This window comes from Orcinus orca, chromosome 13, assembly GCF_937001465.1.
Source record: "Orcinus orca chromosome 13, mOrcOrc1.1, whole genome shotgun sequence".
NCBI classification, from domain to species: domain Eukaryota; kingdom Metazoa; phylum Chordata; class Mammalia; order Artiodactyla; family Delphinidae; genus Orcinus; species Orcinus orca.
In genome coordinates this window covers 63,505,315-63,528,043 of record NC_064571.1, presented here as the reverse complement: position 1 = coordinate 63,528,043, position 22,729 = coordinate 63,505,315, and positions in this window count along the sequence as shown.

The window sequence follows — 22,729 nt, the reverse complement described above, 5'->3', positions numbered from 1 at the left end:
AGTGACATTCAATGATCTTTGATATATTTACTTAATCTGTTTTATACCTGTATTCATATACTCATCTCAGTCTGAATACTGAATATCTTTTTTACTCTTTCTTTTATTAGGCTTTCGGAAATTTAACTATTTTATTATTATTTTATGGAGCTGCATTTGGAATCTTTTTATTGCTTCCATTCATTCATTTACTTCAGTTTCTAATTGTTATCTTTATAAATGATATTCTAATCCTTCTAGTTGTTTCTTATTTTGTTGCTTACTTCATAATTTGAAGACGAATACTAAGTTAATTTTTCCTTTTATTGTTATCATGAGAACATTTAAGGCTAATTTATTTTTTCCTAGGATTACCTGTGTATGGTTTAAATAGGTCCCATTTTTGAAGTATAAAATCTTCGCATCCTTGTTTCAGTGGCTTCATTTGGTTTGGCTTGTTTGTTTTTAGAAGAAGGATTCTTAGTTTCTTATTGATTAGGATTTTTCCTATTCCTTATGGTTTTAACTATTTTTGATATAAAAACTATATAGAATACAACAAACTGTTGGATACCCAAAACGCAGCATCAAAAATCAATTTGAATATGATTGACGCTTCTTCTTTACTTAACCCCAACCCCTATGTCACCATCCTCCACTTACCAAAGGTTCTCAGTTATCCAGACTTATATAATTTTCATTTCTTTGCATGGCTTTATAATGACCATATTTGTCAAACATTATCTTGTTTCATTTGAAAAGTTGTGAAACTTTATGTAAATCATTTTTTTTGTATTCTTCTTTTTTTTGTATTCTTCTTTTTAATTGAAACCTTGTAATTGAAAGATACATGTGGCTGTATTTTAATTTTCTCTGTACATTAATTGCACTGTGTAAACATAATACAGTTATCTCTTTTCATAATAAACACAAATTATTTCCTGTTTATCACTATGTCAAGGAATACTATTTCAAACTATTATATGTTGTGCACTCTTCTTTCATTTGTCCTTGAGATAATGTGTGACCATTAGTGATTGTTAGAAAGGATGAGGATCTTTTTATAAGCTTATTGATGATTCTTGTTTCATTATCTGTTAACTTCCAGGATATGTACTATATATATAGATAGATAGATAGATAGATAACTGAATTGTTTGTTTTAATTTATAAATGAATGAAAGATAGAGAACGAATCATCTTTACAAATCCAAATTTTAAAAATTCTATATGTTTGTAAATATCTTCTGTTCCAGAATGTGAGCTATCTTTCATTTTTCAGATAATGACATTGATGAAAAGAATTAATTTCCCTTTTATTGTTTAGGAACTTTGTGTCTTTTTAAAGAAACCCTTCTCCACTTTAAATCCTAAAGATATTCTCTTATTTTCTCACCTAAAAACTTGAGGGTTTTTTTTCCACTGAAATTTTAATTGATTGCTACATATGGTATGAGATAGGCATCCAATTTTATTTTTATTCATATGGAGAGCCAATTGTCCTACTATCACTTACTAAATATGCTTTCTCACAGATCTGGAATGGCACTTCTGTCATATATTAATTGTGGATTTTTTCTGACGTTTGTATTCATTTCCCTTGATCTAGCTGCCTACCACTACATCAGTAATAGAATATCTTAATGTTTTATTGAAGCGGTAGCATTGTCTATGTTTAAGTACAGAGGTTCTGGAGAAAGTCTGCTGATTTGAATCCTACAACCCCATCCACTAGCTAGATAGCAAAAGGAAAGTCATTTAATCTCTCAGCACCTCCTGTTGTCTTATATGTAAAATTGGAATAATAATACTGTCTATTTCATATGATTGTTATGGGAATTATAAGAATGAATGGGTATAAAGCATTTGAATACTGTTTATAACATAATAACAATATAGAATTTTTAACCATTATCATTTCCTGTAAAATTCTACATGTATTTAGAACTTCTAAAATGGGTTTCAATAACATGTATACTTTTCTCCATAAAGATCTCGTATCTATTTTGTTAAATTTATTCCTTGATAACTTTATTGCTATTACAAATGCTGTCTTTTTATCTTTATTTTTGTTCATTCTATTATTTTCATCCAGTATTGAGATATAATTGACATACAGCACTGTATAAGTTTAAGGTGTACAGCATAATGATTTGATTTACATACATCATATAATGAAAATCACAGTAAGTTTAGTAAATACCCATCATCTCATATGGACACAAAATTAAAGAAATAGAAAAAAATTTTTCCTTGTGATGAGAACTCAGGATTTAGACAGAAAAATGCTGTCTTTTTAAATATTAAATTTTCCAAATTTATGTTGCTAGTATATAAGAATTATTCTTGCTGTAGCATAATTGCTGCACTCGATAATTCTAATAATCCATTGGTAGGTTCTTTTAAATTGTAGAAAATTCTAGTCTGGAATAATGACAATTTTGTTTCTTTTCAATCTTAATATCTATTATTTGTTTTTCTCATCATATTGCACTGGCTAGAGAAACTAGCCAGTCAGCAGGTATCCTGGTATAATTTCTAAAATTACCCCCACTAATTGTGTGTTTGATTTGGAGTTTACTAGATTCTCATTATTAGGATTAAAAAGTTTTATTTAATTCCTAGTTTGATTAATATTTGAATTTTTTTGCCTACTGATATAATCATATGTTCTTTCTCCATGATCTCTTACAGTGGTAGATTACCTAAACAGATTTTCTAATGGTAAAACATCCTTGTATTCCTAGGATCAAACCAACTTGGGCATGATGTCTATTTTAATAATACAGTGCTGGATTCATCTTGATGATATCTTATTTAGGACTTTTACACTTATGTTCATGAATGAAATTGTCCTGAGATTATCATTTATATTGTAATCTTTTAAAGGAATTTGTATGAAAGTCACACTGGGTCCATTAAAAGAGATTTTTCCTGTTTTTCTATTCTCTGGAAGAGTTTACATAAGCTTGGAATCATCTGATCCTTTAATGTTTAAAGCTTGTGTTTCTGTATGAAGACAACTTCCGATTCAATTCTTATAATAAGGTTAAAACTTTAGACTTTATAATTCCTCTTAATTTCATTTTTGGTAGTAGTTTCATTTTATCTGCCTAAGAAATTATTTGTTATTTCTTTCTGAGATTTCAAATTCCTTAACATGAAATTGCATATAATTTTTAAAATTATTTTAAGTTTGTTTTATCTGAGATCATATTCTATTATTCATTCTTAATATTAATTACGCTCTCTCTTTTTATCTTTAATCAATCTTGCCAAATATTGTTTCTATTTTCTTTTCTTATTATGTATTTCAATAACTTTTAAATTTTTTTCTTATATTCCCTGCCTTGTAGGTTAGTTTTTTTGTTGTTGTTTTGGTTTTTATGATTTATTTCTCAATTCCTATTTTCAATCCTTATGATAGATATTTTTGTTCACTGATTTTCAACCATTCTACTTTTCTAATATAAGCAGTTAAGGATATAAATTTCCTTCTGAATACAATATTCCATAAATCTAGACATGTGCTTTGTATTATTCTTTAGCTCTAAATATTCACTAATGTCAATTATGAAATATACTTTGATACATGAGTGGTTTGTAAGTTGGGTTCCTTTTCCCCCACTAAAGGTAGAGATTTTTTATTTTGATGTTAAATTTAATAATATAATCGTTTTAACCACATGTGTTCTCTATAGTGGGAATGATCTGAAATTTGCTGAGACTTAGTTTATGGCCTAATGTGTGGTCAATATTTCTTAATTTATGTGATTTTGAGGGAAAAAATATGTATTCTTTTTTTCTGGGAGCAAAGTAAATGTGAAGAACTGAATGATCTCCAAGTATAGGTCTCAGATCACTCTCTAATATCCAACCATTTCCTTTATTTTGTTTACAGTATCCATCCTTGGTTCTGTCTTATGATAAAGACTATCTCTACATCAAGAAGAAATTTGTTACAAGACAAAAAAGAGGTGGAGAGTTGGATATTGCTTTTCTCTGTCTCTAAATACCTCAGGCATTGCAAAAATTAAAAAAAAAAAATTATATGGTAGTTCCCAGCCATGCCATTAGAATTTGCTATAGCCACCTAATTCTCTGAGCTCCATGGGGTCTGGATGCTGAGCATAAAATTCATCCTCCTTCACGCTCTCTATCAGTTGTGTTCCAATGGAAAAACACGAATGCAACGGCAAGGACTGAGAAGAAAATTAGTTAATACTGAAATCGTATTCTCTCCATCAGTATTATACTTCCATCACCTTTGCATATTTTGACTTTTTAAAAAAATTTTTGGCTGTGCACAGCCTTTCTCTAGTTGCTGCAAGAGGGGGCTACTCTTTGTTGCAGTGCACTGGCTTCTCACTGAGGTGGCTTCTCTTGTTGCAGAGCATGCGCTCTAGCTGTGTGGGCTTCAGTAGTTGTGGCATGTGGGCTCAGTAGCTGTGGCTCACAGGGTCTAGAGCACAGGCTCAGGAGTTGTGGCACGTGGGCTCAGTAGTTGTGGCTCACAGGGTCTAGAGCACAGGCTCAGTACTCTGCGACATGTGGGATCTTCCCGAACCAGGGATCAAACCCGTGTCCCCTGCATTGGCAGGTGGATTTTTAACCACTGTGCCAACAAGGAAGTCCTATTTTGACTTACTATTGAATACTTTTCTAATTATATTTAATGAGCAGCATATAGACTCTAATATTCTATTTCTAAAACTAAAACAAGTATTTTAGTCACTTTAACTTTGCAAGAGATAATTCAGAATACATTTTACTCAATTATTTGTGTAATCACTTTTTTTCACTAATCACTAATCACATTTTTTTTCACAAATCACTGATCACTTCCCCTGGCCTGAAATTTCCTAAATAATACTTTAAATTTACCAGTATCTGTACCCTCAATGTACTTTGCTCTTCCATGTTCAATTTGTGTAATTCAATAAAACAATATGCTAAAATTGAACATGTGAAATTTGGAATCCAGTAGTCTTGAGTTTGACTTCCAGCTTTGACATTTGCTGGTTTGGTGGCCCTGGGCTAATCAGTTTATCCACATGGGACTCTGTTCTCTTGCCTATAAAAGGGGGAAATAAAAGATTCTTGAGAGTATTATTCTAGGGATTGGAATTAATACATTAATATTTTTTTAACATAGAGGTACTTTTATCATAAGTAATTAAAAAATAATAAATATTGTTTTGAGTCACACATATGCAATGTCTTTCTTTTAATTCATATATTCACACATGCCTAGAGATGGAAAAAGAGAGAAATTTGTTTTTCTTTTCATCATACTGTGAGTGAAGACCAACCTGAGAAACAACTCTAAAAACTCAAGTTTTAGTGTAGAAGACTATCTTACTAGCTCTGGTTGTTTAAAAAAGTAGAATTTGGAAGTAAAATAATAGATACAAAAGTAAGCCCCTAATTATTTTCAATGGAAGACTTTAGAAGTCATGAGGATTAGAAATTTTCCTTCTATACCTATTCCATTTACCACAGATTCATGAGGCTCTAAATTATAGCTAGAGGTCAATTTCATTTTGCTGCAATTTTTTATATGGATTTTTTTCCCCAAGTAGGATTGGAAAGATAGCATTAGAAAGTATAGGAAGGCTTTAATTATAGAGGTTCCATATTCAAATTATGGGTAAATGAAATCTACAATTACTTTTTGCATTATACCTAAATCTGAATGCATAGTGTGTTTCTAAGGAGTGGACCAGTTACAAAATTGAATTTAATATGAAGTATTGAGAAGTGGGAGAATAATTGGCTAAACCTCCAGACTTCTAAGGTAAGCCTGGAAAAGCACTAAAGAGAAGACAGTCATATAATACAGAAAAAAGAAAAAAAACAAATTTAAGTGAGCATGTCTTTAATTTGGTTACCTGTTTGAACAAGAACTTTTGATTAAGGATACTTCTACCTTTCTGATTGAAAGCAGAGCTGGCAGTAGGATAATAGATACAAAGTAAGCCCCTAATATCTTTAATGGTAGACTCTAGCAGTCATGAGGATTAGACGTTTGTCTTACAAACATATTCCACTTACCACAGATTCATGGTGATCAAAATTATAGCTAAAGAACATTTTCACTTCTGATAGAAAGGAACTCATTCACTGCCTTTTGCCCATATGGTCAAAAACTATGAAATAATATAGTCTCATTTTCTAAGAAAACTAATTCTTATAGTGGCTCAATAATTCTTCAAGAGGCAAGAGAATGTGTATGGCACTCAAATAAATGATTCTTTGTTATCTTTCAAGGTCTTCAAATCTTACCTTATAAGCAACAGAGTTTTGAGACCACTGAAGATCAAACACTTCAAAGTTTAGTTTAGCAGCTTCATTCACATCCCCTGGACTCTTGTACTGACTTACATTTCATCCAACTTTTTTCTCTTTGTTCCTTTACATACATATGCCTCATTCCAAAGATATGTGTCATTCCAGAAACATGGTTTGCAATTTTACAATAGTATTGTATATTTAATGTGTTAAATAATAGATGACATTTATTGAGGCTTTACTATTTCTCAGTGACTGTGTTAAGAATGTCTTAAGCACTGTTTTACAGAAACTCACAGCAACGTGAAGAGACTAGCAATATTTTAAGATCAGGGCTAATCTCTAAAATATGACTACCTGGAAAGCCTGGGAATTGCAGTGGCAAACCTAGAACATCATCTAGAAGGAAGCATACTTAGGGACTCAAGAAAGAGACTGATATGCTAATTCATACAGAAAACCCAGGGTCCAGGCAACAGAGAGTTCCAGGTTATCGTTTATACAACTCTGCATCTTTTTCCACTAGAATACTGAAGACAGGAAGTAAAAGACTGCAGAATAATAAAATCCAAAAATCTCAGTCAAAAGGGACTTCTGGGATCATTTAGTTCAACACTCCACTTAATGTAAGAATCCTCTCTGTGAAAAGGAACAAAAGTAGTTTAATGGATTAAGTGGAATGACAAAGGTTTAGTTTAAAATTATGACCAACCATACAAACAAAACAACCACCATACAAAGAGCAAATAAAACATCAAAGAGTGGATGGGAAAGAGATCCAGTAAAGATGTTGACTCTTGGAAAGACTCTTCAAGGAGGAGTTCTGTCCCAAGATGGTGAGGTTTAATCCATGGCTCTTCTGGTGATCAGATAAATTAGCATACATGGAAGTGAATGGTACCCAACAGGGTTGGAAGAGGAAATCTAAATCACGGCAGAATAAGGAACAGAATCCCAGAAAAATGCTATAGAAGTTAGTCAGTGGAAGGATAGATAGACATTACTGGCTAAAAGAGTCATACGGGCAAAAACATGGAGGCAGAAAAGAGCATGAGGTTTAGACTGAAAGTAGCTTCATAAATGTCCAGGCCTTGTGTAACAAGCATAAACAAGCATAGAGCAAAGCCATGCCATGAAATATCTGGCATATAATATATAAAAATTTATATTTTATTCTGAAGGCAAGGTAGAAACGTGAACAATGGATTGTACGGACACTCATTTTAAACCAAAGGGACTAATTTGGGGTTATTTCTGAATTTTAAAAGAGGAATGTTGAAAGTCTAAAAGCAGAGAGTAGTGGTGAGATGGAGAGAATTATTTAATCCACTTAATAGAGAGAGTGGGTGATGTAAAAGAATAGAGTTTCTGTCTTGAGCAGCCAGGGAGAGAGTAGTGTCATTCATGAATCCCAGGCTCTAATTCATTGGGTATCAAGAAAGATCAAGCACTTAACTTATCAAGGATGTTCTGTGGAGGGATTCAGTATTAGACGTGTTGAACTTGAGCTACCCCGAGGACATTTATGAAGAGATGTTTAAAAGTCAATTGGATATGGACTTCTGCAAGGCCCAGGTGAGAAAGAGTCACCTGAGTCCTGGGTAAGAAACTTCAGAGTTCTTTGGGACTAGAGGAATCCTGAAACCATGGATCACCTATATATGCTTTGAGACATGCTTTAGATGTTTTTTATGGAAGCTCTGCAGCTGCCCTAAAAATTGAATGTATCGTGGAAAAGACCTATGCCATGTGGCTGACAGGGTCTTGGTGCTCTGGACAGGTGTCAGGCCTGTGTCTCTGAGGTGAGAGCCGAGTTCAGGACATTGGTCCACCAGACCAGGCTCCATGTAATATCAAACAGTGAAGGCTCTCCCACAGATCTCCATCTCAACGCTAACACCCAGCTCCACTCAAGGACCAGCAAGCTAAGGTGCCCAAAACCCTATGCCAAACAACTAGCAAGACAGGAACAGCACCCCACCCATTAGCAGAGAGGCTGCCTAAAATCAAAATAAGTTAACAGACACCCCAAAACACATCACTGGACGTGGTCCTGCCAACCAGAAAGACAAGATCCAGCCACATCCACCAGAACACAGGTACTAGTCCCCTTCACCAGGAAGCCTACACAACACACTGAAACAACTTTAGCCACCGGAGGCAGACACCAAAAAGAACAGGAACTACAAACCTGCAGCCTGTGAAAAGGAGACTCCAAACACATTACGTTAAGCCAAAGGAAAAGACAGAAAATACACAACAGATGAAAGAGAAAGGTAAAAACCCACCAGACCAAACAAATGAAGAGGAAATAGGCAGTCTACCAGAAAAGGAATTCAGAGTAATGATAGTAAAGATGATCCAAAATCTTCAAAATAAAATGGAGAAAATACAAAAAACGTTTAACAAGGGCCTAGAAGAACTAAAGAGCAAACAAACAATGATGAACAACACACACACAAAAAAAATTAAAAATTCTCTAGAAGGAATCAATTGCAGAATAACTAAGGCAGAAGAACGGATAAGTGACATGGAAGATAAAATAGTGTAAATAACTACTGTAGAGCAGAATAAAGACAAAAGAATGAAAAGAATTCAGGACAGTCTCAGAGACCTCTGGGACAATATTAAATGCACCAACATTTGAATTATAGGGGTCCCAGAAGAAGAAGAGAAAAAGAAAGGGACTGAGAAAATATTGAAGAGATTATAGTTATAAACTTCCCTAATATGGGAAAGGAAATAGTCAATCAACTCCAGGAAGTGAAGAGAGTCCCATAAAGGATAAATCCAGGGAGAAACAGGCCAAGACACACATTAATCAAACTATCAAAAATTAAATGCAAAGAAAAAATATTAAAAGGAGCAAGGGAAAAACAACAAATAACATACAAGGGAATCCTCATAAGGTTAACAGCTGATCTTTCAGCACAAACTCTGCAAGCCAGAAGGGAGTGGCAAGACATATATAAAGTGATGAAGGGGAAAGCCCTACAACCAAGATTACTCTACCCAGTAAGGATCTCATTATTCAGATTTGATGAATAAATTAAAACCTTTACAGACAAATGAAAGCTAAGAGAATTCAGCAGCACCAAACAGCTTTACAACAAATGCAAAAGGAAATTCTCTAGGGAGGAAACACAAGAGAAGGAAAAAACCTACAATAACAAACCCAAAACAATTAGGAAAATGGTAATAGGAACATAAATATCAATAACTACCTTAAATGTAAATGGTTTAAATGCTCCAACCAAAAGACATACACTGGCTGAATGGATACAAACAGAAGACCCGTATACATGCTGTCTAAAAAGACCCACTTCAGACCTAGGGACACATAGAGAGTGAAAGTGAGGGGATGGAAAAAGATATTCCATGCAAATGGAAATCAAAAGAAAGCTGAAGTAGCAATCCTCATATCAGAAAAAACAGACTTCAAAATTAAGACTATTACAAGAGACAAAGAAGGACACTACATAATGATCAAGGGATCAATCCAAGAAGAAGATATAACAATTGTAAATATTTATGCACCCAACATAGGAGCACCTCAACACATAAGGCAAATGCTAACAGGCATAAAAGGGAAAATCGACAGTAACAATGATACTAGGGGACTTTAACACTCCAGTTTCACCAATGGACAGATCATTCAAAATGAAAATAAATAAGGAAACACAAGCTTTAAATGATACATTAAACAAGATGGACTTAATTGATATTTATAGGACATTTCATCCCTAAAAAACAGAATACACTTTCTTCTCAAGTGCTCATGGAACATTGTGCAGAATAGATCATATCTTGGGTCACAAATCAAGCCTTGGTAAATTTAAGAAAATTGAAATTGTATCAAGTACCTTTTCCAACCACAACGCTATGAGACTAGATATCACTTACTGGAAAAAATCTGTAAGAAATAAAAACACACAGAGGCTAAACAATACACTACTTAATAACCAAGATATCACTGAAGAAATCAAAGAAGAAATCAAAAAATACCTGGAAAAAATGACAATGAAAACTCAATGAGCCAAAACCTATGGGATGCAGCAAAAGCAGTTCTAAGAGGGAAGTTTATAGCAATACAATCCTACTTCACGAAACAAGAAAAATCTCAAATAAACAACCTAACTTTACACCTAAAGCAATTAGAGAAAGAATAATAAAATAAAGCCAAAGTTAGCAGAATGAAAGAAATCATAAAGATCAGATCTCACATAAAGGGAAAAGAAATGAAGGAAACAATAACAAACATCAATAAAACTAAAATCTGGTTCCTTGACAAGGTAAACAAAATTGAAAAACCATTAGCCAGACTCATCAAGAAGAAAAGGGAGAAGACTCAAATCAACAGAATCAGAAATGAAAAAGGAGAAGTAACAATGGACACTTCAGAAATAAAAAGTATCATGAGAGACTATAGCAAGCAACTCTATGGTAATAAAATGGACAACCTGGAGAAATGGACAAATTCTTAGAAAAGCACAACCACCCGAGACTGAACCAGGAAGAAAGAGAAAACATAAACACACCAATCAGAAGGACTGAAATTGAAACTGTGATGAAAAATCTTCAGGCAAACAAAAGCCAAGGATCAGATGGCTTCACAGGCGAATTCTAACAAATATTTAGAGAAGAGCTAACACCTATCCTTCTCAAACTCTTCCAAAATATAGCAGAGGGAGGAACACTCCCAAACTCATTCTAAGAGGCCACCAACACCCTGATACCAAAACTGGACAAAGATGTCACAAAGAAAGAAAACTACAGGCCAATATCACTGATGAACACAGATGCAAAAATCATCAACAAAATACTAGTAAACAGAATCCAACAGCACATTAAAAGGATCATACACCATGATCAAGTGGGGTTTATCCCAGGAATGCAAGGATTCTTCAATATACACAAATCAATCAATGTGATAAACCATATTAACAAATTAAAGTAGAAAAATGATATGATCATCTCAATAGATGCACAAAAAGCTTTCAAGAAAATTCAACACCGATTTATGACAAAAACACTCCAGAAAGTAGGCTTAGAGGGAACTTACCTCAACGTAATAAAGGCCATATATGACAAATCCACAGCCAACATTATTCTCAATGGTGAAGAGCTGAAATCATTTTCACTAAGATCAGGAGGAAGACAAGGTTGCCCACTCTCACCACTCTTATTCAACATAATTTTGGAAGTTTTAGCCACAGCAATCAGAGAAGAAAAAGAAATAAAAGGAATCCAAACCAGAAAAGAAGAAGTAAAGCTGTCACTGTTTTCAGATGACATGATACTATACATGGAGAATCCTAAAGACTCTACCAGAAAACTCCTAGTCAATGAATTGGGTAAAGTAGCAGGATACAAAATTAATGCACAGAAATCTCTTCCATTCCTATACATTAATGATGAAAAATATGAAAGAGAAATTAAGGAAACACCCCATTCACCATTGTAAGAAAAAGAATAAAATACCTAGGAATAAACCTACCTAAGGAGACAAAAGACCTGTATGCAGAAAAGTATGTCACTGATGAAAGAAATTAAAGATGATACAAACAGATGGAGAGATATACCATATTCTTGGATTGGAAGAATCAACATTGTGAAAATGACTCTGCTACCCAAAGCAATCTACAGATTCAATGCAATCCCTGTCAAACTACCAATGGCATTTTTCACAGAACTAAAACAAAAAATTTCACAATTTGTATGGAAACACAAAAGACCCTGAATAGCCAAAGCAATTTGAGAAAGAAAAACGGAGCTGGAGGAATCAGGCTCCTGGACTTCAGACTATACTACAAAGCTACAGTAATCAAGACAGTATGGTACTGGCACAAAAACAGAAATATAGATCAATGGAACAGGATAGAAAGCCCAGAGTTAAAACCACACATATCACCTTATTTTTGATAAAGGAGGCAAGAATATACAATGGAGAAAAGACAGCCTGTTCAATAAGTGGTGCTGGGAAAACTGGACAGCTACATGTAAAAGAATGAAATTAGAACACTTCCTAACACCACACACAAAAATAAACTCAAAATGGATTAAAGACCTAAATGGAAGACCAGATTCTATCAAACTCTTAGAGGAAAACACAGGCATAACACTCTATGACATACATCACAGCAAGATCCTTTTTGACCCACCTTGTAGAGAAATGGAAATAAAAAAAAAATTAACCAATTGCACTTAATGAAACTTAAAATCTTTTGCACACCAAAGGAAACCATAAACAAGATGGAAAGACAACCCTCAGAATAGGAGAAAATATTTGCAAATGAAGCAACTGACAAAGGATTTAATCTCCAAAATATACAGACAGCTCATGCAGCTCAATATCAAAAATACAAACAACCCAATCCAAAAAGGGCAGAACACCTAAATAGACATTTCTCCAAAGAAGATATACAGACTGCCAACAAACACATGAAAGAATGCTCAACATCACCAATCATTAGAGGAATGCAAATCAAAACTACGATGAGGCATCACCTCACACCAGTCAAATGGGCATCAGAAAATCTACAAATATCAAATGCTGGAGAGGGTGTGGAGAAAAGGAAACCCCCTTGCACTGCTGGTGGGAATGTAAATTGATACAGCCACTATGGAGAACATTATGGAGGTTCCTTAAAAAACTAAAAATAGAACTACCATACGACCCAGCAATCCTACTACTGGGCATATATCCTGAGAAAACCATAATTCAAAAAGAGTCAGGTACCACAATGTTCATTGCAGCTCTATTTACAATAGCCAGGACATGGAAGCAACCTAAGTGTCCATCAACAGATGAATGGATAAAGGAGATGTGGCACATATATGCAGTGGAATATTACTCAGCCACAAAAAGAAACAAAACTGAGTTATTTGTTGTGAGGTGGATGGACCTACAGTCTGTCATACAGAGTGAAGTCAGAAAGAGAAAAACAAATACTGTATGCTAACACATATATATGGAATCTAAAAAAAAAAAAAAGGTTCTGAAGAACCTACAGGCAGGACAGGAATAAAGACGCAGATGTAGAGAATGGACTTGAGGACATGGGGAGGGGAATGTGTAAGCTGGCATGAAGTGAGAGAGTGGCATGGACTTATATACACTACCAAATGTAAAATAGATAGCTAGTGGGAAACAGCCGCATAGCACAGGGAGATCAGCTCAGTTCTTTGTGACCACCTAGAGGGGTGGGATAACAAGGGTGGGAAGGAGATGCAAGAGGGAGGAGACATGGGGATATATGTATATGTATAACTGATTCACTTTGTTATAAAGCAGAAACTAACACACCATTGTAAAGCAATTATACTCCAATAAAGATGTTAAAAAAAAAAAGAAATCAATTGGATAAAGAATACTGGACCTCCAGAGAGAGAGCTGGGTCAAGTTCAGTCCTTAACACAATACACAACATTTAGTAGAATGAACTAATGACGCACACACACTCACTCACTTCTGCATAGAAAAAAAAAATGTGTTTGAGATACTTTTTTAAAAAATCCCCAGTGGCAAAGATTTTAAATAGTAAATCACAACTTTATCTGCTTTCTTTAAGAGATGTATAGAAAACCCATGCCCTGGCTGCCTGCATATCAATCATGGTTCTCCATTTAAAGCTATCCTTATATTTATGTAAGGAAATATTTTAGGCTATTATTATTAATTTAATATATCCATTATTAAAATGTGTAGATATAACTGAATACATAATTGTTTCTTACTCTAGGCATCTAAAACTATAGTTTGCTGTTGTTGTTACTGCTGTTTCTGCAGGACTCTAAGATATATATTTATATATAAAATTCATAATAACAGTTGCACTTACTATTGCACTGGAAACACATCAGGCATAAAATCAGCAAGTAAAAGAAATGCTGAGCTTTCTGGTTCTCACAGCAATAGGATGCTCATAGCCAAACTGAAAAAGGCTTATCTAAAGTTATGTGCCTTGCACTGTGAGTTGAAATTCAATAGGTTGAGGTTTTTATTGAACCGTGAGAAAACAGAGTATCCAAACTTCCATAAAACATGCTTTTTCTTAAGGCACATGTGTTTTTTTATCTAAGAACTGTAGCTACTGAACTGTACAATGTGAATTTAATCGGTGACATTTTCCTACAAACTAAAGACAATCAATAAATTAAATGTATAGATCAAAGTAAAATCTTCAGATTGTAGCAGTTAATATTTAAGTGCTCAATTTGAAGGTGTCCAAACTTAAAATAGAGACAAAGAGTATATACAAGACTTTCTTGGGTTTGGCATTAAAGTTATCTTCTATACTTTCAACACCAAAACCAAAATGCCCATGACATTAAAAATTGCTCCAGACTACAGACAAGCATAAGGATCTCAAGGGAGGAGATTAAGAATTTCTAGTTATGAACTATATGCTGTAAACAGACTAAGACAGAAGAGAGCTCATATTTTCATCTTTGTATCCCAGTACCTGGCATCACACACCAAAGGTGGCCTATAAATATCTGAGGGAGAATGAAGAACTTGAAAGAAACAAAGAACATTTTTGGTTGTCCATAGTACCAACCCAGCAAAATAATAATAATGACAAAAAAAATAAGCTATCAATCTGTTCAGCGTGTCATCAATACTATAAATGGAGAATCTTCTTTACCACAAAATATCCAAGAAGAGCCTTTTTCCAATGTGGTAGTTTGTACTGTGGGATGCTTCCCATCTCTTCTCAAAAAGAAAAAAAAGGTGAGAACATTTGTATACATCTGTCCATCTTCATCAAGACAGAGTCAACTAAGTAAAACAATTAGGTGAACATCAACTCTCGCTAAGAAGACGTAATGATCCTATATGTATATACTCCTTACAACAGACCTTAAATTTACATGAAGGAAAAAAAACGACAGACTGAAAGGAGAAACAAACAAATCTATATTTATAGTTGGATAGTTTAACACTCCACTCTAAGTAACTGATAGAACAAGTTGGCAGAAAATCAGTAAGGAAATAGAGGATTTAAGCAAGACTATTAACCAACTAAACCTTGAACTTTATAGAACACTCTACCCAAAAACAGCAGAATCAGAATATACTTTTTTTCAAATGCAAAAGTAATATTCTCCAAGATAGACCATATTATGAACTATCACACAAATCTTAACAAATTCAAAAGAATAGAAGTCCTATAAAATGTTCTCTCTCTATAATAAAATTAAGTCAGAAATAACTGCTGGAATGCCCTCAAACCATTTAGAAATTAAATAAAACATATCTAAAAAGCTCATGGATCAAAGAAAAAGTCAAAATAAATTAGAATATTTAGAATTGAATGAAAATTAAAATACAGCATATCCAAATTTGTTGAATGTGACTAAAGCAGCACTGAGAGAGAAAATTATAGCATTAAGTGGTTACATTAGAGAAGACGACGGGTCTTAAATCAATAAGCTAAACATCTCCCTTAAAAAGTCAGAAAAAGTAGAGCAAATTAACATATGAGTTAATATTATATAACTTACATTTTACAGATTTCAGGATATAAGGTCAATATATAAGTTAATCTTTATCCTATATATCAGCAATAAACAATTGGAATTTGAAATTATAAAAAAGAATGCCACTTATAATAGAACCAAAAAATGAAATAATTAGATATGTATATCTAACAAAATAGGAGCAGGATTTTTATGATGAACACTACACACCACTAACAAAGGAAACCAATGTATATCTGAATAAATGAAGACTTATATTGTATTCAAGGACTGGAACACCCAATACTTTTAAAGTATTAGTTCTCCCCAACTTTTTCTATAGAGTCAATGGAATACTAATCAAAATGCCAGCAAGCTGGGTTTTTTTTACATATTAAAAAACTGGTCCTAAAATTTCTATGCATAGGTAGACAAATCAGAACATATTTTAATATATAATATACTTATAATGAATTTCAAATTAGGAAACTTACTCATTTATTGATATATTCAAGGCAAATGGAGGGTAGCTGACCCTGAAAGTTAAGCTTATGCATGTGCTCTTGTATATGTGTGTTTTTTAGATGCATAATTTTTGTAATTTTATAAACACCCTCTTGATAAAACTAATTTTCCAAATGAAGAAGTTTCAGTGATGAATTTCAAATGTGATGGCTGATATGATCTTAAAAGTTCAGATGCTACAAAATGAGGGTTCTTTAATGATCAAAATTCCCAAAAACAATTTTCTAGGGTCAGTAAATATATACATTAGAGAAGCAACATGCCTATTTGAGCATTTTATGACATTTTGCAATGTGTTATAGGAAACACGTGGAATATTATTTCTCCATCATCTTCATGGATATTTTCTCTGAGTTCTTGAAGAGTCACATTAAAGGGTAAGTCTTTTTTTAAATTAATCTGTATTATGATTCAATTGGGATTTCTCAATCAGCAAGATAAAAACACCAAAGGTAGCCTAAAATGAAAGTTTATTGTCTTTGGTAGTATTAATTTCAAAGGTAAGTAGTTATTACAAAATTGGTTCAGTGGCCCAGTGATCTTAAAACCCTGAGTTACCTTCTCAGTGATTCTTTTGAGTTTTACGATCACATGGATAACTACAGTAATTCCTCTAACAATTGCAATCCAAAGCAGGAACAAGGGGAAAGGTGCAAGTCTGAAATTCTTTATGCCCATCTCTTTCTTTTTATTAAGGAGGAAAGTCTTTCTCAGAAAATTCCCCTCAGGTCTCATTAGTCCTAAAAGGTTATTTGCCCACCTTTAGAAACCAGGGGAGAAATGGATTGTCTAAGGGCTGACAGACCCTGAAAATAGTGCCACTCATATCCCAAAAAATTGGGTTCTGAAGAAAAAAAAAAAGTGGTAATCAGACATGATTTCACTTATATTCATTATAATCTTTTATTTTTATATATGCTTCTCCCTCCTGCCATTGATGATTCTATCCTTAAAAATAAATGATATATGAATATGTATAGATGTGGTTTTATGAATAAGAGATATTGGAGCAATTTTGTTACTACAAAAAATCTGAAAATGCTGATTATTATCTAAACTTTTTGCCAAATAATGCAGACTCCTTTCTTAATTTTAGGCAAGTTTATTAGGGTTGAATTAATAATAACTTCTGTAATCTGTTTTCATCTGTAACACTATTGTCCTCTTTCTATTGTTAAAACCAAGACAATAGACCTCAAATGGAGTTACTTATGCTAAGCCTCATGTCATGAAACTGAGAGGAGACTTAATTACAGTTTCTGCTCTCCCAAAAATGGAATCTTAAACCAGTCAATTAGGAATCACCTAATCAGCACTAGTTGGGAAATCTGCCATCCCCTAAAGGAAAGTGACCTTGCCATAACCATTCTGCTTTTTGCCTAGTGTAACTCCCTTGTTCCCATTCCCTTCTGCATATTAAGTCTTTTGCATTTTGTACAGCTCCTCAGAGCTCTCTATCTGCTAGATTGGATGCTGTTCAATTCATGAATCATTGAATAAAGCTATTAAGATCTTTAAAATATGCTCACTTGAATTATTTTTAACATTATCCTTCTCTCCCTAGTATTCTGCATCCTTCTAATACTTTTATTTTAGTCTCCTTTCCAAATTTTTTTGGCCTTTTATTTGTCATTTTTCTATTTTGCCTACTTTCCTTCTTTTTTTCCCCTCTTTCCAGACTTTCACTTTCTCTTTCCTTCTTTTGTTTATAATCAGTAGAAATCTACCCAAGCACATGGAAGACTGAAAGATAAAGTATATCGTAACAGTAGAATTCTGACTAACATTTATCCCCCTATTATACCCAATTAAATAAGATTTGAATGATATCAAATCTTGTGATTCAACTGAATTTTCAGAACACCTTCTCAGTATCTCTTGTAACACTTATAATTCTACCATGTGTCATGAAAATACAGCAAATAGCATATAGTGAATTTGGAGTTATTACAAGTAATTTGTGCATATTCTCTTGTCTGATGGCTACAGAGACCACATGAGAAGCTATTCAAGTAAGATCTTATGGCTTGTCCAATGATTCAGTGTATACATGGCAGATCTGGAATCAATACAAAGTATGAGTTAGATAGTTTATCATTCCTACTAGATCATAAATTCATTAAGGGCAGATACTGTTACCAGATGTCTTTTTCATAACTACAATATCTAACACAGAAATCAATAACGATTTTTGAACAGATAAAGGAGTAATTGAATGAAAACAGTAAGTCCCCTACATACGAACCTTCAAGTTGCAAACTTTCAAAGATGCGAACGTGCATTTGCATGTCCACTCATGTAAGTTAGTTCACATGTCTGGCATACATTGTCACATGCATGTATCCTCTACAAGTGGTTGTGCTTTTGTGTACTGTACAGAGTACAGTAGTCCAGTATCTTTATTTCAAGCCCAGGATGTCTGGAAGCAAGCATAAAAGCAGCAGTGATGTAGCTGGTACTGCTAAGAAGCGCCAAGTGATAACGATGGAAACAAAAGTGATAATAATTGAGAGAGTAGAGTGAGGCGAAAAGATGGTAGATGTCGCTTGTTCTTAACATGAATCATTCAACCATCAGCACGATTCTAAAGAATAAGGACAAGATCGTGGAACATGTAAAGTCTGCTGGGCCGATGATGTTGACAATAATATTGAAGAAGTGTGGAATAGTGATGGAGGAGATGGAGAAACTTCTCAGTGTGTGGATGCAGGATCAGCATCAGCGTCAAGTCCCACTCAGCTTAATGCTGATTGAAGAGAAAGATAAAAGCCTTTATGAAGACTTGAAGAAGAAACACGGCAAAGGATCAGAGGCCACATCTTTTTTTTTTTTTTTTTTTTGCGCGCGGTACGCGGGCCTCCCACTGCCGTGGCCTCTCCCGCCGCGGAGCACAGGCTCCGGACGCGCAGGCCCAGTGGCCATGGCCCACGGGCCCAGCCGCTCTGCGGCATGCGGGATCCTCCCGGACCGGGGCACGAACCCGTGTCCCCTGCATCGGCAGGTGGACTCTCAACCACTGCGCCACCAGGGAAGCCCGAGGCCACATCTTTTAATGCCAGCCATGGCTGGTTTCATCAGTTCAAGGCTAGAGCCAACCTTCACAATGTAAAAGTAAGTGGAGAGGCAGCAAGTGCAGATATGGTAGCTGCCCGGGAATTTACTGAAACACTTCAAGAAATTATCGATGAAAGCGCATATTCACCTGAACAGGTTTTTAATGTGGATGAGACAGGACTGTATTGGAAGAGGATGTCAGACCAAAGTTACATCAGTAAGAAGAAAAAGTTGATGCCAGGCTACAAAGCAGCAAAGGATAGGCTAACTGTGTTGTTTGGTGGCAATGCTTCTGGTGATATGAAGCTGAAGCCTCTCTTAGTTTATCATTCAGAGAAACCAAGAGCCCTTAAAAACATAGCCAAGGGCTCTCTTTCTGTTGTGTGGAAGAGTAACCCCAAAGCCTGGGTTACACAGGCTATTTTCCAGGACTGGTTTTTCTACCACTCCATCCTGGAGGCTGAGAAATATTGCTTGCAGAAGGATGTCCCTTTCAACATTCTTTTGCTGCTCGACAATGCTCCGGGCCACCCCTCATTCATGGACGACTTTCATCCCAACGACAAAGTAGTGCATCTGCCACCGAATACTATGTTGCTCATCCAACCTATGGACCAGGGAGTTATAGCGACCTTCAATAAATATTATTTATATCACATTTTTCGTCAGGCAGTAGAGGTGAGTAATGAAACAGGAACAACCTTGCAACAAACAATTTTGGAAGGACTATAATATCTACAAGGCCATAAAAAACATTGACTTTGCTTGGCGTGAGGTTATAGCCATCACCATGAATGTGAAGAACCTTTGCCTGCAGTTTGTTCATGATTTTCGTGGATTTGAGAAGGTGGATGAAGAGTCCAAAATGTCTTCAGCAACATAGTGACCTTCAGAGAGAAGCTGGAGCTAGATCTGCAAGAGGACGACTATATTGAACTCCTTGCTGTGCAACACGAGGAGCTTACTAATGAAGACCTGATGGAATTGGAGGCCCAGAGAAAGGACGAAGAGAGACAAGGGGTAGAAGAAGTAACTGAAGAACTGAAGAGATTCATGACGCAGGAAATGGCAAGGGGATTTTCTTTATTTGAGGAGGCACTGCTAGGTTTCGAGACACAGGACCTGAATGTAGAATGGTACACAAAGGTTGCAGCAGAAGTTCCGAATACAATCCAGTGCTACCAAGTCATCCATGATGAGAAAAAAAGAGCTACTACCCAGACATCGCTGGATCATTTTATCAAGAGGGTAGATAGAATTGAATCCAGCAAGGAACCAGAACCTGTGCCATCAACATCAGGCGTGAGTGAAATGGCAGCTTGCCCTCTGTCTCCTATTGCTGACGATCCTTCAGCTCTACCATCTCCCACCTCCTTGCCCTCCTCCAGTCAGTAACTCTTCTTGCTTGTTCACTCGATGCCAACCCCTGTATGCCAGCTGTTGTACTGTACTGTAAGATTAAAATATTTTTTAATTTTTTGTGTTTGTTTTTTATGTAGTATTTGTGTAAAAAGTATTATAAAGCTATTATAGTACAATACTATGTAGCCGGCTGTGTTAGTTGGGTACCTAGGCGAACTCTGTTGGACTTAGGAACACATTGGACTTACGAACGCACTCTCAGAACAGAACTCATTTGTATGTAGGGGACTTACTGTAATGTAAAGAATTTTTTGTTATTCAGAAGATAGACATATATGTGAAGCATAAGATGTGCTCTACAGTTGCAAAGCCTAAATATAAAGTTATAAATATGAACAAAAGATAGAAAACAGTATTAAACTTCTGAAAACTAATGAGTTCATTTTCTGGGAAGAAATTATGCAAATCACAAATGTTTAACAGCAAAAGACCCATGGAAGTAATAACCTAGAAAAAAATTACTGATCTTAGACAAGCCACAAGAAGAGACAATACCATGGGTTATGGACTGTCTTTTAATGAGTAAGCCTGATGAGATGACCTGTGATGTTCTAGTCACGGAGTCTGAGAAATTTGAAGCTAGAAATAACCTGAGGCAATTCTGGTACATTTCTGAAGTAGCAAGTTGTCTATGTTCCCATAGCAGAGAGTGTAACAAAGGGGAAAAAATTAAAAAAAAAAAAAGATAACAAGCTAATTAAGCAAAAGAGGGAACTGATTGAACTAAAATGATCAAAATAGAGTTTGGCTAAGTTCTTGATGAAGAAAAGACAGCATGCCATTCCTAGGGAGAATAATTATATTGCCTTGTATAGCAGAGAGCAAAGGAGCCTGAAACTAGATATTGTAACATGATATTAAACTTTTAATAATGAGCATAACTTGGCTGTGTCACACGGCTTATGTAACGTTTTAACCTTTTCAGGTACATTTTCAAATATTCCTGGACAGGCTAGATGAATATTTTTTACATATACAATGTTCCTCCAAACCTCAAAACCAATATATAAAATATATTAAAATACAAACTTAAAACTCTCAGTTCAGAGTATGACTCTGAAACACAGTGCATTTCTTTGCTGATGACAATACTCATAGAGCATTATTTTAAATATTTACCAGAAGTACTATATTGGACCATTCTAGCTCCTTTGCCCCCAACATCTTGTAGATTCTTCTGTAATCCAGCATTTGATATTTGTTCTGATAGGCCCCATTACAGCCTCCAACATATCTCCCTTTTCTGTATCAATTAAGTGCAAGCTGAGCTCCTAACTAGAGATCACATGATCATACACAGAGATCAGAGTTTTATGATCTGGGAAATAGAAACACTCAGTTTTCCTCCTAATGTTCTCTGTATCACAGCCTAACTCACAGAGAATTATGCTTACTGCATCAGTATTTAAGTAACAATTTTTTAAGAAATTAAAGACATCATTAATTTAAGAAATTAATAATTTGTTGGGAAAACAAGCACACTTAAAACAATATCAAGCGTCACAAGGTCCCTCTCCTTGAAGTAGGTTGTGGTAGCAGCGTGGGATAAGCATCGGCCAAAATTTCAAGCTCACCTCTGCCAGTTGCTAATTCTCTGACCTTGGGCAAAACCCTCAACTTATCTGAGTTTCAGCTTCCTTGGTTTATAAATGAAGATTGTAACATAGATTGTGTTTCCTGTGGCTGCATTTTTCTTGGTTGTGTGGTATCCAAGATTGGTCCCCCATTCTCCTGGAAATTCTTCAAGTTACCTTAGGTATGAATTATAGTGACAGTGAGAATAGAAAAGCAGAGAAAATATGAGTATAAGAGGCTTTTTGAAAGAAAAGTGACAGAACATAATGACTAATTAAAAAAGAGAATGGGTGTCAGTGAAAGAAATTCACCCCAAGCTTAAAATTACTACTCTAAGTCTAGGAGAATCGTGTCTCATTGGCAAAGGCAGGGAAGTTATATATAAAGGATGGTAAATGGGGATTCAGGAAGGAAGAAGATA